Source organism: Suncus etruscus, chromosome 1 (assembly GCF_024139225.1).
Source record: "Suncus etruscus isolate mSunEtr1 chromosome 1, mSunEtr1.pri.cur, whole genome shotgun sequence".
Classification (NCBI taxonomy): domain Eukaryota; kingdom Metazoa; phylum Chordata; class Mammalia; order Eulipotyphla; family Soricidae; genus Suncus; species Suncus etruscus.
Genome location: NC_064848.1, coordinates 79,763,020 through 79,782,649, shown reverse-complemented (window position 1 = coordinate 79,782,649; position 19,630 = coordinate 79,763,020).

The window sequence follows — 19,630 nt, the reverse complement described above, 5'->3', positions numbered from 1 at the left end:
GGCTCGGAGGACCATATGGGATGCCGGAATTCGAACCACTGACCTTCTGCATGCAAGGCAAACACCTTACCTCCACACTATCTCTCCAGCTCCTTTCTTACCACTATTATTTATTTATTTATTTATTTATTTATTTATTTATTTATTTATTCTTTGTCTTTGGGCCACACAAAGGTGGTGCTCAGGAATTACTCTTGGCTCTGTGATCAAAAATCACTCCTAAAGGGCCAAAGTGGTAGCACATTAGTACTGGCCACTGCATGAGGCTGACCCAGGTTGGGCTGTGAGTTTAATTTCCGGCATCCCATATAGTCCCCTGAGCTAAGAGGGGTTTTTGAGCTCAGAGCCAGGAGAAACCTCTGAGGGCCACTGGTTGTGGCCCCAAAGAAAACAAAAACAAAAAAGAAAGGAATCATTCCTGGCAGACTTGGGAATCATATGGGATGCCTGGGAATCAAAACCGCTGGTTGACTGTGTGCAAGAAAAAATGTCCCTAACCTCTGTGCCTTTCACTCCCAAGCCCTTTGCTCAAAAAAATGTTATTTGGAGCAATCTTTGCACTGCTTTCCATGTGGTCATAGTACTATAATTTTCCATAACCATTATAAATGATTTTCTCTACAGTTTTACCAAACCTGTTCTCATTTGTTTCTTTATATGCATTGTTCTGATGCTGTTCCTTGCTCTGTGTTCAGATATGAACCCTGGTGGTGCTCAAAGGGACCATAGTCTTAAGGCAAGTACCTTAACCTCTTTACTGTATCTCCAGTCTGGTCCGTTACTTTAATTAATTTATTTTGTTTCACTTCTTCCCTGTTTTCTTCATTGCTGTTGTTTCTGGCTGCAATGACCTGCCCCAAAATGAGAGCTTGAGGTTCTATTAAGGTTGTTGTGCTTGTACAACTTGGACAAGCTGCTCACCCAGGTTTGGTCTCTATCAGTTAACAGGAAAGCACATGTGCTCACTGTGGTATAGTTTATATATATTTGGTTTTAGGACTACATCCAGGTCGCTCAGGGGGTTACTCTTGGCTCTACTCTCAGAAATCACTCCTGGCTCGGGGGACTGTGTGGGATGCTGGGGATCCAACCTGGGTTTGTCCTGGGTGAGCCGCATGCAAGGCAAAATGCACCTACCCACTATGCTACCACCACTTCTGGCCCCTCGCTGTAGTATAGTAATACTCTTGGGTTGCGGGTCACAAAAATATGGTGGTGTTGCTCATCCAGGATCCCTGGGGTGCACATGCATGTGCTAGCCAGGACATGCATTTTCTGGCTGTGGTAATGGCACATTTAAGAAAAATTTTAATTTGCTTTTGGAGCCACACCAGCTGTGCTCAAGGCTTCCTCCTCAGTGTGTGTTTAGAGAGCAACTCCTGGCATGCTCAGGGAGTGCTGAGGGTAGAAATTGTGGTCAACCATATGCAAGGCAAGCAACTTACATCACTCTCTCCGGGCCCCATTATCTTTTTTTTTTTTTGCCCACACCCAGCAGTGTTCAGAGGTGACTCCCCGGCTTTGTGCTCAGAAATCTTGGCAGCTTTGGGGACCATATGGAATACTGGAATCAAACCTAGTCTGTCCTGGGTCAACCATGTTCAAAGGCAAAATGTTCTACTGCTGTGCTATTGTTCTGGCCCCCTTAATTTAATAACATTTAATATTTTTAAGATTTAATAATATTTAATAATTTTAAAATTTTATAAATTTCAGTAATTTCAAATTTTATAAAATCTAATAAATTTTAAATTATTTCTTTTATACCATTATTTACCAAGTTCATAATACAATTGTTTCAGGCATCAAATGTTCCAATACCATCTCACCACCATTGTGAGCTTTTGCCAACAGTATTTCCCAGTTTCCCACTTACCACCCTAGTCTGTTCCCTTTGAAGACACAAATTTACTTCATATTGTTTGTTAGAACACAAAGGCAAAATGGATTTTTCAAAACTTATTGGATATGGGTCAATTGAAATAATGGCCTTATCTCTCTATTTTGCTACTTAAAGTCATTGAGGGTTTTACTGGGTGCTAGCTGTGCCTTATGTGTTACTGGTTAGGCTCACCAAACTTGGTGGTCTTCTAACATAACTTTCCCAATCAGAATTGCTGTGATCCTAGTGGGCTGACACCACTCTATCACTTTCATGTGCCTCCTGGTCACTTGTGGCCCCCTACCCAGGAGCTATGGATTTAGTGACCATTTTATATTTTTGAAAATATATATATTATAATATATATCATATACTATATCTAATTAAGTCTTTTGTCCATTTAAAACTTGACGCATGGGGTTTGAGAGTGATAGTATAGTGTGGTTCGGGCATTGGCTTTGCATATATTTGACCCAGCTGTGATCCTCCATTCTCTATATGATCCCTCTGAGCATAACCAGGAGTGAAACCCTGAGCACAAAGCCAGTAGTAAGCCCTGTGCACTGCTAGGTTGTAGTAATATAAAAAAGGTTTTAAAAAAGTGGCCCAGGGGCCAGAGGAATAGCACAGCAGTAGGAGGGCATTTGCCTTGCATGCGGCCAGCCCAGGATGGACCTATGTTCGATTCCCAGCATCCCATATGGTACCCTGAGCTTGCCAGGAGCAATTTCTGAACACAGGTCAGGAGTAACCCCCTGAGTGCCTCTGGGTGTGGCCCCAAAACAAAACAAAACAAAACAAAAAGGGCCTTTTTTCTTTATATTTAATTAATTTATTGGTTTTTGGGTCACACCCCGCAGCGCTCAGGGGTTACTCCTGGCTCTATGCTCAGAAATAACCCCTGGAAGGCACAGGGGGACCATATGGAATGTCAGGATTCAAACTACCGTCTTTCTGCAATGAAATGGCAAATGCCTTACCTCCATGCTATCTCTCCGGCCACCATTTTTTCTTTTTTTTAAACTTTATTTTTTTATTGATTAAATGATTGGTTTTTGGACCACACCCAGCAGTGCTCAGGGGTTGCTCCTGACTCTGCACTCAGATATCACCCCTGGCAGGCTGGGGATCATAAGGAATTGCCAGGAATCGAACTGGGTCCTTCCCGGGTCAGCCACATGCAAGGCAAACATCCTCCCACTGTGCATCTCTAGGGCCCTGTCTTTTTATTTCTTATGCATTTTGGATATCAATTTTTCTCATTAGTTTTTTTTTTTTTTTTTTTTTTTTTTTTTGGTTTTTGGGCCACACCCAGTAACGCTCAGGGGTTACTTCTGGCTATGTGCTCAGAAGTTGCTCCTGGCTTGGGGGACCATATGGGACACCGGGGGATCGAACCGCGGTCCGTCCAAGGTTAGCGCAGGCAAGGCAGGCACCTTACCTTTAGCGCCACCGCCCGGCCCCCTCATTAGTTTTTTTTAATGAGGGTTTTCATCTAGTTTGTTGGTTGTTTTCTTTACTCTAAAGAAGCCTTGCATGATGTAGTTTTTTGCTTTTCTGTTTTTGTTTTGAGGCTACACCCAATAGTGCTCAGGACTTATTCCTGTCTTTGCACTCCTGTCTGTGCCCTAACTTTGTGGGTATTATGCTTTGAGGGTTCAGAGGACCAGATGGGATGCCAGGGATCAAACATAGGCTTGCTATGGGTAAGGCAAAGTAAACAGGTGAGGCAAACAGGCAGGGCAAATGTCCTACCTATTATACTATTGCTCCAGCCACTCATGTGGCTATTTTGTTACCTACATTTCATAAGCAAGAAACTATTGCCAAGATCAATGTCAAGAAGCTTTCTCCTATGTTTTCTTCTAGAAGTTTATGGTTTCCAGTCTTCTTTTTTTTTTTTTTTTTTGGTTATTTGGGCCACACCCGGTGATGCTCAGGGGTTACTCCTGGCTATGCGCTCAGAAGTCGCTCCTGGCTTGGGGGACCATATGGGACGCCGGGGGATCGAACCGCGGTCCGTCCGAGGCTAGCGCAGGCAAGGCAGGGCACCTTACCTTTAGCGCCACCACCCCGGCCCCGGTTTCCAGTCTTCTAATCCATTTGGATCTAATGTTAAATAGTGATTTAGTTTCTCTTTCTTTGGCTTATTATGCCTTGTTCTCCCAACACCATTTGTTAACGTGAACTTCTTTTTTCCATTATATGGTCATGATTCTTTTGAGTAGATTGTATATCTGTATCTTTGATTTTCTCTCTGACTTCTCTGTTTGGTGACATTGATCTGTGTGTCTGTTTTTGTTATAGCATTATATCTTTTTGATTGTCTGTTTTATGTGCTTAAATACTAATTTTGCAATTTTGTGGGCCAGAGTGATATTATAGAGGATAGCACACTGGCCTTGCACACAGCTGACCCATGTTCAATACCTGACCATTCTAATGGTCCCCTGAGCACCGCCAGGTGTGATTCTTGAGTGTAGAGCTAAGGGTAAGCCCTGAATGCAGCCTGATGTGCCTCCCCTCCAAAAAAAATTAATAAAAAATTTTCTTTTACAATCTTTGTTCTATTTTTTGAAAAATTAGCATCAAAATTTTTAGAAGAAATGCATTGACATGGATGGATATGGAGAGTACTATTCTGAATGAAATGAGTCAGAGGAAGAGAGATAAATATAGAATGATCAGACTCATTTATGGAATATTAAAAAAAAAAACATAGTATGGCAGTAGTGTAATAGAAATGAGGGCCAGGAGGACTGGTCTATGGTATGAAGCTTGCCACAAAAGATGGGGAGTGTAGAGGGGCAGAGCAGGGACCACTATGACAATGCTAATTGAAACTTTTCACTCTGGGGGCGGGAGAGATAGCATGAAGGTAAGGTGTTTGCCTTTTATGCAGAAGGACAGTGGTTCGAATTTCGGCATCCTGCCAGGAGCGATTTCTGAGCATAGAGCCAGAAGTAACCCCTGAGCGCTGTTGGGTGTGATCCAAAAAAAAAAAAAAAAAAAAAAGAAAAGAAAACAGAAAAAAAATAAAAGAAACTTATCACTGGACAAAAACTGGGTGCTAAAAGGATACAAAGTAACATGCATTTTATGTCTTCGGTACAGTATTGTAAATCAGAGAGTCTAAGAAGGAAAAAGGAAGAGAGAGAGATGGAGAAAGATATATATTTAGAGAGAGTGAGAAAGTGTGTGTGTGTGATGGGGGGAACTGGGGTCAGTGGTGGTGGTGCATTGGTGAGGTGAGTTGGAAAATTGTTTGAAATTCAATCATGAACAACTTTGTCCTGTGTATCTCATGGTAATTCAATTAAAATATTTAAAAAAAGAAATGTATTGACTCTGTAGTTGATTTAAGCTGTATGGACAGTTTAATAATAGTAACTTTTCCAATATATTGATCATGGTATGGGATCTCTTTCCATTTGTTTGTGTCAATGCTCAGGAGTTACTCCAGTTCCTGTGCTCAGGAGCTCTCCTAGAAGTCTTGAGGGAACAATAATGGATCCGGGAATGGAATTCAGTGTCCAGCCTACAAAGCCTGCACTTAGTCCATTGAACTATCTCTCTTGCCCCATTTCTTTGTGTTTTTATTTTTGTTTGTTTGTTTTTGTTTTGGGGTCACACACGACAGCTCTCAGGGGTTACTTCTGGCTCTATGCTCATAAATCGTTCCTGACAGGCTCGGGGGATCATATGAGATGGTGGGATTCAAACCAACGTCCTTCTGCATGCAAGGCAAACACCCTCTACCTCCATGCTATCTCTCCAACCCTCTTTTTATATATTTTTTTTATTTTTTTATATTTTTTATAATTTAAAAAAGTCTCTTCTTTTTGGGGGAGGAGATCACAACTGGCTCCTCATTTAGGAATTACTCCTGGTAGGGTTCTGGAGACCATCTGGTGTTGGGGATTGAACCCAGGTCACCTGGGTGCAAGCAAGGCAAACAAACGCCCTGCTGCCCTACCAACTGTTCAATCACTCCGGTTTTATTTTTCTTTTTTTTTTTTTTTTTTTTTTTGGTTTTTGGGCCACACCCAGTGACGCTCAGGGGTTACTCCTGGCTATGCGCTCAGAAGTCGCTCCTGGCTTGGGGGACCATATGGGACACCGGGGGATCGAACCGCGGTCCGTCCAAGGCTAGCGCTGGCAAGGCAGGCACCTTACCTCTAGCGCCACCGCCCGGCCCCTTGTTTTGTTTCTTTGAGTTTTCCTTCTTTACAGTTTTCTGGATCAAACCTAGAGGAATTCTGGGGCTGTTCCCTATTTGGCGCTTCAGGGTCACTTCAGGGGACTAGGTAGTCAAATTGACCAGGGGTCAAATTACAGCCTCCAGCAATGCAAAGCACTCACAGCCTATTGGTTATTTCTCCAGCCCATATTTTTCTAGTTATTTTTGGTTTGGGGCCACACCTGGTGATGATAAGGGGCTGTTGGTGACTCAGTGCTGGGGGCACCATATGTAGTTCTAGTTCTGGGGATTGAACAAGAGTCAGTCACATGCAGGGCAAACACATTAACCTTTCACTATCTCTGGAACCCATGAACTATACTATTTTATTTCATCTGCTTTTAGGGAGAAAGGACAGACCCAGTGGTGCTCAGGCTTATTCCTGACTCTGCAATCAGGGATCATTCCTGGCAGGACTTGGGGACGATATGGGATTCTGTGGATTGAATGCTTGTCAGCTACTTACAAGTCTATACCTTACCTGCTATATTATCTCTGGAGTCCCTATCTACTGTTTTAATTACTATAGCCTTTATTATTATGTTTGTTAGTTTGGGGGCTACAACCAGCAGTTTTCAGGACATATTCTTGGCCAGGCCTAGGGACCATATGGGCTGCTAGGGATGAACCTGAACCAGCTGCATATGAGTACCTTACCCACTATTGCTCCAGCCTCTAAAGCCTTGTATTTTGAAATCAGAAAATGTAATGTCATCAATATAAATATATATATATATATATATATATATTAGTGTCAGAGATTAAATCTTAGGGACAAACATGTGAAGCATTGCTCTACTCTCAACTATTAGCAATATCTTCCTGAATATAAAATCAAATTTTATTTACTTAGTTGTTTATTTATCTATACTTTCTATCACATGTTTACAATAGTGTTAACATTTATGTTTTTTTTTTTTGTTATTGTTGATTGTTTTGGGGCCACACCCGGTGGTGCTCAGGGGCTACTTCTGGCACTCGGGGGATGATATGGGATGCCAAGGATCAAACCTGGGTCCATCCTAGGTCAGCTACGAGCAAGGCAAATGCCTTCCTGCTGTGCTATCACTTTGGCCTGGGTGTTCCAATTTTTTTTTATGTACACTACTACTACTAAAATGCCCAAGACCCTCCAAGATCACTGCTTTTCTGTTATTTCTAGTTCTCATTATCATTCCTTTATCCACTCCCTCCTTTATTTGGTATTGTCAGGTCTGCAGTTCAGGGTCCAAGACGTTTTATCGTTGATCTTGTCTCTTGTTTATATGTGAACAATAGTTGAGTGAGATAATCTGGTATTTGTTCTCTTTCTGACATAGCATAATTTATACCTTCCAATTCCATTTACGTTGCAATGAACTACATGATTTCTTTTCTACAGTTCTTTTCTATGTCTTTTCTTACAGTTACATGGTATTCCATTATATATGTATATATGATATGATATATATAAAACAACTTTTTTTTTTGTTTTTTGGGCCACACCTGGTGATGCTCAGGGGTTACTCTTGGCTATCTGCTCAGAAATAGCTCCTGGCAGGCACAGGGGACCATATGGGACGCCAGGATTCAAACCAACCTCCTTAGGTCCTGGATCGGCTGCTTGTAAGGCAAATGCCGCTGTGTCCCCATAAAACAACTTTTTCTTTTTGGTTTTTGGGTCACAGCCAGCAGTGCTCAGGGGTTACTCCTGGTTCCATGCTCATAAATTGCTCCTGGCAGGCCGGGGGGGACCATATGGGATGCTGGGATTTGAACCAATGACCTTCTGCATGAAAGGCAAATGACTTACCTCCATGCTATCTCTCCGGCCCCCCCCATAAAACAACTTTTTATCCATTAATTTGTAGTTGAAATTTGGGTTGTTTATATGTCCTAACATTTTTTTTACTAAGCCCTGCAAATAAGACGTGCATATAAACAATGAATGCTACTACATTTTTTTCTAAACCCATAGATGAGTGAGACTGTTCTGAGTCTATTTTTCTCCCTCTGATTTATTTCACTCATCATAATAGTTTTTATGCCCATCCATGTTTAGGAACATTTCATGACTTCATCTCTGCTGATGGCTACATAATATTCCATTGTGTATCTGTACCATAGATCTTTAGCCATTCATCTGTTGAAAGGCATCTTGGTTGTTTCCAGAGTCTGGCTATTATAAATAGTGCTGCAATGAATATAGGTATGAGGAGGGATTTTTGTATTGCGTTTTTGTGTTCCCAGGGTATATCTATAGGAGTGGTATCACTGGATCATATGGTAGCTCAATTTCCAGTTTTTTGAGGAATCTCCATATTGTTTTCCATAAGGGCTAAACAAGATGGCATTCCTTATATTTTCTCTCTTTTTTTTTTCCATTTTATTTTTTTGGATTTTTGGCTCACACCTGTGTCGCTTAGGGGTTACTCTTGGTTCTGCACTCAGAAATCACTCCTGGCAGGCTCGGGGAACTTTTTGGGATGCTGGGAATCGAACAGGTGTTCGTCTGGGGTTGGCCATGTGCAAGGCAAACATCTTATCTCTGTGCTATTCTTTTTAAAATTCTTTTTATTTTTTTATTATTTTTTATTTTTTTATTTTATTTTATTTTTTTGGTTTTTGGGCCACACCTGGCAATGCTCAGGGGTTACTCCTGGCTGTCTGCTCAGAAATAGCTCCTGGCAGGCATGGGGGACCATATGGGACACCAGGATTTGAACCAACCACCTTTGGTCCTGAATTGGCTGCTTGCAAGGCAAACGCCGCTGTGCTATCTCTCCGGGCCCAAATTCTTTTTATTTTTATTTACTTATTTTGGTTTGGGGGCCACACGTGGTGGTGCTCAAGGATGACTCCTGGCTCACTGCTCAGAAGTCACTCCTGACAGGCATGAGGGACCATATGGGATGCCGGAATTCGAACCATCATTGGTCCTGAGTCAGCGCTTGCAAGGCAAACATCCTACAGCTGTGCTATCTCTCCGGCCCCTTCTTTTTATTTTTTATTCTTTTTATTCTTTGTGCCCAATTCTTTTTTCCCCAATTCTAATATTTTCAAGAAATCTCTCTCTCTCTCTCTCTCTCTCTCTCTCTCTCTCTCTCTCTCTCTCTCTCTCTCTCTCTCTCTCGATTTTGGACCACACCCAGTGATGCTCAGGGGTTACTCCTGGCTATGCATTCAGAAACTGCTCCTGGTTTGGGGGAACATAGGGATGCCAGGGGATCGTGGTCTGTCCTAGGCTAGCACAGGCAAGGCAGACGCCTTACCACTTGCACCACCACTCTGGCCCCTTCGAGAAATCTCTGCATCATATTCTTTAGTTGAACCAGCAGACATTTCTACCAATAGTTAATGAACCTTAATTTTCCATCACATTTCTACCAATACCTACTATTTTCTGTCTTTCTGATAGATACCACTCTCACTGATGTAAGATGATATCTCATTGTCATTTTCATTTATATTTCCTAATAATAAGTGATGTCGAACACTTTTTTCATATGCTTATTGGCTGTCATCTCTTCGGAAGTGGCTGTTGGTCAATCCTCATCATGTGTGGGGAGTTTTAAACAAATACAGACCAGCAGGCTGCCTAGTGAGCTTTCTGGAGAGCTGCATCTCATCTTCTGTTGTCCTGAAGGCAGTCTCTTCCAGTCTCCGTGGTTCAGGTTCTACTTGTTTATCCTTTATTTACTAACATCATGAATAGAGAAGATGAAAGAGGGGTTAAAAAAAACTAGTAACACCAACATCTATTTGCTTTTTGCAACTGTGTGAGTTACATTTCACAAACTTAAACCTCAATGGGATTGGCTTATCTTGGTTCATCGCTGTATCATCTGTAACAGAGCCTGGCATGCAATAGATGCTTAACCAGTATTGGGAAGGAATAAGTGAATGACTAAGGATACCAGTATAGGAGAGATCAAATGACAAAGCATGTTCTCACTCTGATCAAATCTAGCCTTTCTGCTACTTACCACACCCTCTAGGTGTGGACCAAGAGGGACATGTTTTCCTAAAATTGTCGCCCAACTGCTGGTTGTTGTTGGTGGGCGCTATTCAACAAGAGGAGAATGTTTATTTGGAGGATAATTTCACAGATTCAATACTAGGAAGCAGTAATGACTCCCAGAAGCCTGGGAAGTAGTGTTTAAGCCAGCAGGTTGCTTTCCATCTTACCCAGGTAAGCTGGCTACTCTGGTAGAAACACTTTAGAAACACCACATGTTCTACAGTCCTCAAATATATCTTTCTTCATCTTATACATATCACTTGTGTGCTTGAGTAGCAGGATTAATACATATATTTATATATTGAAGCAGGAGAGATGGGAAAGAGGGTAAGTTATTTGCCTTGCATGTGGCTGACCAAACTTAGAACTCTGATACTCCATATGGTTTCCCCAAGAACCTCCAAGGGTGACCCCTGAAAGGAGGAAGTGGAGGAGGAAGAGGCAGAAGAGGCAAAAAAGGAGGAGGAGGTGCAAGAAGAGGAAGAGGAGAGGAGGAGATGAAGCAGATAAAGGTGAGACTCCAGCCTCCAGAGTAGAAGGGGAAGAAGAAAAAGGAGAAAGAAAAGAGAAGGAGGAGGAAAAACAGGAGAAAAAGAAAGAGAAGGGAAATAAAGAGAAGAAAGCTGAGAAGAACATGATAACCATGATGACAACTTGGTTAATTAACTCTTCATTTAGTCAAAAAAAATATATATATTCAATATATATTCATATATTCAACCCAACCAATCTGAACTTTAAATTCATCTTTATTTATTTTAGGGGTGGTCACATCCTTCAGTGCTCAGGGTTTACTTCTGGTTTTTAACTCAGTGATCATTCACTCTTGGCAGGACTTGGAGATGGGAGATGGGAGATGGGATGCTGAGAATTGAGCCTGCAAGGCAAATGCACTACCTGGAGTAGTATCACTCTAATCCAGATCCATACTTTCTTGTTTTTTTGTTTTTTGGGGGGTCACACCCGGCAGCGCTCAGGGGTCACTCCTGGCTCCATGCTCAGAAATCGCTCCTGGCAGGCTCGGGGGACCTATGGGATGCCGAGATTAGAACCACCGACCTTCTGTACGCAAGGCAAATGCCTCACCTCTGTGCTATCTCTCTGGCCCCCAGATCCATATTTTTAAACAGAAAACTGGAGGGATAAAAGCAAGCAACTATTGGAAAGTGTCTGTGTACACTGAAGTTGAGTTGGGGATACTAGGGGTATTGGGCCACACCTAATCAGAGGCTATTTCTGGCTCTGTGTGTGGGGGTGGGGTGGGTAGTGGGAGACAAAGCAAGTATCCTAGTCCTTGTACTATCTTTCAAGTCCTACAATTTGACTGTTTTGACTGTTTAGGGCTTTTTTTTTTTTTTTTTTTTACACCACTATTAAGGTTTTATTGGTTAACCAGGGACATTCCAAGGTTACCCAAAATACATTTTCACTGACATTTTAACAATCATTCTTACAAAAGCATAATTTTAATAGGCATTATACTCAGATACTTTAATTAACAACTCACATGAATTTATGAATTCATATTTGGTGCTCAAGGATCCTGTAAAATGAGAAATGGGATTAAATTAAAACTTGAGAGAGAGAGAAGAGAGATCACAAGAAAAGAATCTCGCTCCTGCTTTAGCTTTTCCAAAGCTGGCCATTTAAAAGCCATCTGTAGTAGGCATTCCTGAAACCGTGCACCACAGAGGACAATCAAGCATGAGCAACTTTCAGAGACTCTTTTTTGAGACGGTACACAGCAGCTCAAGTCTCCAGAGAATTTCTTTTTTTCCTTTTCTTTTCTTTCTTTCTTTTTTTTGATTTTGGGCCACACACAGTGATGCTCAGGGGTTACTCCTGGCTATGCAATCAGAAATTGCTCCTGGCTTGGGGGACCATATGGGATGCCAGGGGAATTGAATCAAGGTCCGTCCTAGGCTAGAGTGCCTTGCCACTTGTGCCATTGTTCCAGCCCCTTGAAAGAATTTCTACTAAATACTCAGAAACAGCCATCAGCCAAAGCTCTTCTCTGTGCCTATTACTATGTGATTTTAGGAGCATGTTTTAGATTTCCTACCTGGACCCTTTCCAATATTTCCAACCCTGGCTACCAAAGACCATGGTGCTCTCATGAGTACTCATGACATTGTGGTTAAGGAAATCTGATGCAGGAAGCAAGGACTTAATTGCTGACAAATGTACTTTCTAGAAGTGGGATCTTGGTTAGGTGAAATGACACAGCTAAACCTCAGTTTCATCATCTGTAAAGTGGGAAAGACAATAGGGCTTGTTAAAAGTTAGATTGTTAATAGGACTTAAATGGGATAATGCATATAAACTATTTAACAGAGTATCTGTCTCATTCTATAAATGTCAACTCTTTTCCATCACTATTATTAACTGGGTCAGATTGCCTGTATAAGAGAGTCAAGCTGAGATTCTGTTATTAAAAAAAAAGAAAGAAAATTCTAATAGTGTAGACTATATGAAGAAATATTGGAAGCAAGTTCTAACTCATACATTATTGATTGCTTATATGTAAAATAATCCCCTCCACATTTTTAGGCCCATTTTCCTCTCTTTCTCCAAGCCACTTATTTTATTGAGCAGCCTCTTTTGTTGTTGTTATTGTTGCTGTTGTTTCTGTTATTGGTTTGGTTTTGGTTTTAAGATCACACCAGTTCTCAGGTGTTACTCCTGTCTCTGTGTTCTGAAATTGCTCCTGGCAGTCTCCAGGGACCATATGGGATGCTGGGAACTAAACCCTGGTTCATCCTGCCTCTGTGCTATCTTTGCTAAAATTTATCTTTATCTTTGCCAATAATTCAAACACTGTATAAAAATTGGTTCATGTTTTCCCTGTCTCTTCCCAATTCATTGTCTTGAAAGCAGAAAAAAAAGATCTAAGGTTAGTCACCAAAATTGTGATTTTTCAAGAGTCACACCTGACCCTTTTAGATGAAATGCCATCCAGTCAAAACCTAGTGTGGGCCAACTGACAAAGCTTGGAAAAGAAGTTGAGCAGACAATGAAAGGTCTATATCATTGTATAAAATTGATCAGCTGAAGTTGAATGAGATGAATATTCCTCATCCCCCCCCCCTATTCTGGTAGCACATCCAATACTGTTTAGGGTGTCTCCAGGAGGTGCTCTGGTGCCATGTGGTGGTACCATGGATCAAACTCAAGGTTCCTTTATACAAAGTATGTGTTCCAGTACTTTATACTATCTCCCCTTCCCAATCTAATGGCAGGTGAATGGAAGGACAAAGCAAAAAGACCACCGTGCATGTAATTTACCCTCAAACAGTAAACCCAAATAGCAAATTGGAATTAAGGGTATATAAAGTAATATACTTGTTTTTGGCTTTTGCAACTTTTATAAATTGAAAATTATTTCTAAACAAAAGTTAACTGGCAAATCAATGGTAGATACATGTTTCAAATGTCTAAAGCCCTGGATTTAAGCCCTCCCAATAAATGAATAAACAAATAAAAATGAGGCCAGAGTGATAGCACAGTGGTAGGGCATTTGCCTTGCATGTACCTGACCCGGGACAGTCCTGGGTTCAATCCCTGGCATCTCATATATTCTCGCGAGCCTTCCAGGAGAGATTTATGAACACAAAGCCAGGAGTAAACCCTTAGCACTGCTGAGCATGGCCCAAAAACCAAAGCCAAAACAAACAAACAAAAAATCCCAAATAAAAATGAATTAATTAGAGGTTGGAGCAATAGCACAGTAGGTAGGTTATTTGCCTTGCATAACTGATCCGGGTTTGATCCAGAGCATTTCATATAGTCCCCCTAGCCTGCCAGTGGTAATTTCTGACCCAGAGCCAAAAGTAACTACTGAGTGCTACCAGATGTGAACCATACACAAAACAAAATAAACAAAAATATTAATTGATTAAATTTAAAAATCTACTAAAAAAGAAGATGGAATAGTATAAGGGCCTGAACAATAGCACAGTAGATAGGGTATTTGCCTTATACATGGCCTACGCAGGTTAAATTCCCAGCATCCTATATAGTCCCTCAAGCCTGCCAGAAGGATTCTTGAGTACAGAGCCAGGAGTAACCTCTGAACACTGCTGGGTCTTGCCTGTACATGTCTGATCCTAGTTCAATCTATGGCACCCCATATACTCCTCTGAGATCTGTCAGGAGTGATTCACAGAGTCAGGGGTAATCCCTCAGCACTGCTGTGTATGGGTCAAAGCCAAAAACCCAAATGTCCCACTTATTAAGGGAAAAGGAACTCCCAAATGGGGTCATTAATCCTTTGAAAACTAAGTAACACATGAAATACAGGAGGGGCCCTCAAACTATGAACCCATAGGACACATGCGGCACACCAAGGATATTTATCTGGCCTACCAGTGTTTTTGCCATCGCTGCCTGTCCTGCTTAGCCGCTAACTCATTATGGGCCTGCAGTGCGCATGTGCAGTGGTCTGCATTCTCCAACTCCCCTTCTTCTCTCTGTCTCTTGACTCCTCCTCCCAGTCTCAGGCAGGGATCCTCAACCTGTGGCCCATTGGCACTATTATTGTTCATAATTTTTTAAAACTATAGTCCAGTCCTCCAATGGTCTGAGGGACAGTGAGCTGTCCTCCTGTTTAAAAAGTTTGAGGACCTCTGATGTACAACATATAGATGCGGCTCTAGAGTAAAACTTCCCAAGATAAATATGTTCTTTTTTTTTTCTTTTCTTTTCTTTTCTTTTTTTTTTTTTTTTTTTTTTTTTTTTTTGGTTTTTGGGCCACACCCGGTAACGCTCAGGGGTTACTCCTGGCTATGTGCTCAGAAGTTGCTCCTGGCTTGGGGGACCATATGGGACACCGGGGGATCGAACCGCGGTCCGTCCAAGGCTAGCGCAGGCAAGGCAGGCACCTTACCTTTAGCGCCACGGCCCGGCCCCGATAAATATGTTCTTATAAGCTACAGAGGTTCTGAACTGAGAGATGGAACAGTGGTTGAGAGACTTGCCTTATTTCCTGCCAGTCTCAGTTCTAAAACTGGTACTGCATGTCCCCCCACCCCCAAGCAGAGAGCCAAAAATAGCTCTCGAGCACCACCAAATGTTGTCCAAAACACTCCAAACCCAATAAACTAAACTAAATAAAATAAAATACAGGGGCTAAAATGATAGTACATTGGGAGGGCATTTACCTTGCATGCAGCCAATCTGGAACGGACCTGGGTTCAATTCTCGGCATCCCACATGGTCCCCCAAGCCTGCTGGAAGCTATTTCTGAGTGCAGAGCCAGGAGTAACACCTAAGCGCTGCCAAGTGTGGCCCAAAACAAACAAATAAACAAACAAACAAACAAACAAAATACAGAGGTTCAAGGAGGACATAAATCTTATGTAAGAAACTTGCCTGGCTGGCATCTATTGCAATACTACTTTCTGTTTATACTTCATTATCAGGGGAGCTTTTCTTGTTTGTTTGTTTGTTCATTTGTGGGCTACACCCAGTAATGCTCAGAAGTTACTCTTTGCTCTGCACTTGGGAATCACTCCAAGCACTGCACAGAGGCTATACGGGATGCCGAAAATAGAACCCAGGTTGGCTGCATGCCTTACATCCTATACTAATTCTCTCGCCTCCATCAGGAGAGATTTCACTCATCTTTAGGACCTCACATGTTAGAGGACTTGCCCAAGGTCACCTGGCCAGTCCATGCAGAAGCTAGGTTGGAATCTGGAGACCTTTGTCTGGAAACCCTGTGCCCTTTTCTTCCCTCCCCAACCAGGTGCCCATTTGGGGCCTGCCCAGTGAGGATTTACAGTTGCCAGGGGATAACTTTACTTATGTAAAAAAGACACCAAATCTTGCATATAAATTGTGTGTGGGGTTGTAGAAGCAGCTGTAAAAATAATGGCATCATTACAAGAGGATTAAAATAGAGTTTGTTTCAGTCACAGAACAAGCTTTGTGAGCTTTTAGCAGGAACCTCAAAGTCTAGATATGTAATTAGAAGAAAACCCCTAGAAGTTTTATTAGTGATGAGTTTCAAAACCTTATAAACACTAAAGGGAAACTTGGGCTGGCCTTATTACTGCATTTACCATTTTCTATTTTATCTTCCTAAACAGTGTGGCATTGCTACATCTCATATTCTCTTGTTTGCTCCTATATTTTTAGGAATCTATCTGGGGGATTTCAACTGATCTACACACTTTTTTGTTGTTGTTTGCTTTGTGGGGGTCATACTCAGTAATGCTCAGAGGTTACTCCTGGCTCTGCTCTCAAGAATCACTCTGGACAGGTTTAGGGGGCCAGATGGGATGCTGGAGATCGAACCTTGGTTAGCTATGTGCAAAGCAAGCACCCTACCCATTGTGCTATTGCTCTGGTCCCCAATCTGCATAACTTTTTAGTTCGTTTGTTTTTGGACCACACCACTCAGGGGTTACTCCTGGATTTGCACTCAGAAATTACACCTGGCAGGCTCTGGGGACCATATGGGATGCCAGGAATCAAACCCAGGTTGGCTGCATGCAAGGCAATCACCCTACTATTGTGCTATTGCTCTGTCTCAGATCTGTATACTTTTAATTTTGTTTGTTTGTTTTTTTTGGGTTTTTTTTTGGGGGGGGGTCACACCTGGCAGTGCTCAGGGGTTACTCCTGACTGTCTGCTCAGAAATAGCTCCTGGCAGGCATGGGGGACCATATGGCACACCGGGATTCGAACCAACCACCTTTGGTCCTGGATCGGCTGCTTGCAAGGCAAACACCGCTGTGCTATCTCTCCGGGCCCTTCTTTGTTTTTTTTTGGCCACAACCGGTGAAGCTCAGGGGTTACTCCTGGCTATGCACTCAGAAATCGCTCCTTGCTTGGAAGACCTGGCTTGGGAAGCTGGGGGATCAAACCACAGTCTGTCCTAGGCTATCACGGACAAGGCAGACACCTTACGCCTTGCACCACTGCTCCAGCCCCTGTATACTTTTAATTTTTTGTTTGTTTGAGGGGAGTGGCACAGACAGGAGTGCACAGGGCTTACTCCTGGCTGTGCTTTTAGGGGTACACCAGGCAGACTGGTAACCATATGCATTGTCAGGGATTGAACCTGGCTCAGCCGTGTGCAAGTTAAGTGCCCTACCAGCAGTACAGCAGTACTATTGTTCAGGACCCAGATCTACATATGTTTTCACTGAAGATGGGGTCACAGTTCTTCTTTCCTAGAAATTTATATCTCCTGTTCACAATCTCTAAATGATCCAGTTTTATCTTCTTTGGCTCAGAGCCACCAACTCAGGAAAAAAAATGGTGCTGATTTCTAGACAGGGTGAGAAAAATGATAGATTTTTTTTTTTTTTGCACTCAATTTCATAAAGCTCAGAGGCCCATGTATTGTTGGGGTTTGAACCCAAGGCACTCACATACAAAGCATGTACTCCAGCCCTTTAAACCATCTTTCTTATAAAGTGGGCTTTGTGTTAGATGATTTAGTCAGCTATAGGCTAATGAACATTATGAGTATATTTAAAGTAGGTGGGTCTCAGCCCTGATGTTTAGTAGGTTAGCTGGATTAAGTGTACTTTGACTTAAGGTACTTTCAATCTATGATAGGTTTATGAGGATGCAACCTCATTGTAAGTAGAGGAGGAGCAGAAGTCTTGAGAAGCATGGCATGATGTGGCTTCTAGATTTAGCCTGGAATTTGGCCTGCATCTGGTACACGCCAGCAAGGATCTAGAAAAGGGCTAAAGCGATAGTGTGGAGCAAAGTGTGCTTGTCTTGCATGTGGCTGACCCAGGGTTGATTTCTGGCACCCCAGTTGGGCCCCAGAGCCCGTTCAGGACTAACGTTGGAGCACAGAACCAGTATTAAATCCTGAACACCACCAAATGTGATTCCCAAACAAGAAAAAAAGTGGTTCTTCTCTCCTCCTTAATTTTTTGTCTGTAAAGTGGGGATAGTAAAATTCTACTGAACAGAATGGTAATCACAAAAGGACTTTTGTAAGGGGCTTTAGGAGCGTGTGGGAGTTGTCTGCCACCAGTAGCTCTTTCAACTATCCCAACAGAAGTTGAAGGCTAGGACTGTTATTCCTCTCCTTCATAAATGAGAGAGCAGAAGATTGAGTCCCTGCTTGGGTCAAAATTTTATGACCCAAAGTCCTCCACCTAGAATCCACTTAACCTCAAGGCTATTCAGTTCTAAACTTTCTGCCAGTTCCTTTCTTTTTTTTTTTTTAGATTGAGTTGGAGATTATGCCCAGATCTCAAACATGCAAGCCTAATCAATTTACTAAAACCCTGTATTGCCTACCAAGGGCCCTTTAGTGTGGCTTTTTGTTCATTAGTTTCCCTGTAGGATCTAGTGCTACTTGACAACTTCAGATGAGCAACCTGAAGAACAAGCTTCTTTTGAAATCTGGATGTGTTCTGGATCTGCATGATTGTAACTTCAAACAGCCACCTCCTTTCTTTTCTCATTGCTCCCTAACCAGCAGTATATGTGAGACTTTCCTATTGTTTACTCATATTTATATTTCTATGTGCACATTTGCTTATTTGGAAGGGGTTTGGATCAGACTTGGCAATGCTCAGAACTTAACAAAATTTTCACTCTATATGACACACATAGTTTTTTTTTGACGAATTAAACAAGAAAAAAAATCTAAGCAAATGATGAAAAGAGATCCCATCAGGAGATGACAGCTGGGAACAACCAGCTTGTGAAGCTGAAGTATATTTACAATACTTCAGTCCACAGCTGGTTAAACATACTTACCTAACATTTTTTAATATCAGAAAAAAATTATTTTAGATACTCAGGCTTCAACTCCAGGTGGCATTCACTCCATAAGATGCACAGACATTTCCCCCCATCTTTTGGGAGGAAAAAGGTGCAACTTATGGTACCAAAAATACAGTAACCCCTGGCTCTGTATTCAGAAAAGCTTATGTGGTACAGGGTTCAAACTGGGATTGGCACATGCAAGCAAGTGCCATAATCCCAGAAGTTCCTCTTCAACAACATTAAGTGTTCCTTTATATAAATACAGATTCAGACACATGCTGTAAAGTCTAATGGGTATTTATATAGTGTATGCACATACTAGTGTACAATATAACATATATAGGTGTTATTAATAAATGACATAAAGATAAGTAGAGATTGAAACTCAGGGGTTTTTTTTTATTATTATTTGGGAGGGATGTGGGTCACATTCAGCACTGTTCAAGAGTTCCGACTTTCTGCCTAGGGGTCCTTGCTGGCAGTTCTTGGAAGGGGTTTTCATATGATATAGGGATTTGAACCCAAGACTCCCATACGAAAGCAAGTCTTTCAGTCTTTCAGCCAGGCTCTGAGTCCCCTAGCAAGCTTTGGGGACCATATGGAATGCTAGGGATTGAAGCTGAGTTGACCATGTGCAAGGCAAATGCACAATCTGTTATGCTTCGCTCTGACTCCTGTTCCAGTGTTTTGAGTCATCTCCACAGCCCAAGGAAGTGTGGAAAGGTAATAAAGATAAGGTTTTTTTGTTTTGTTTTGTTTTTGG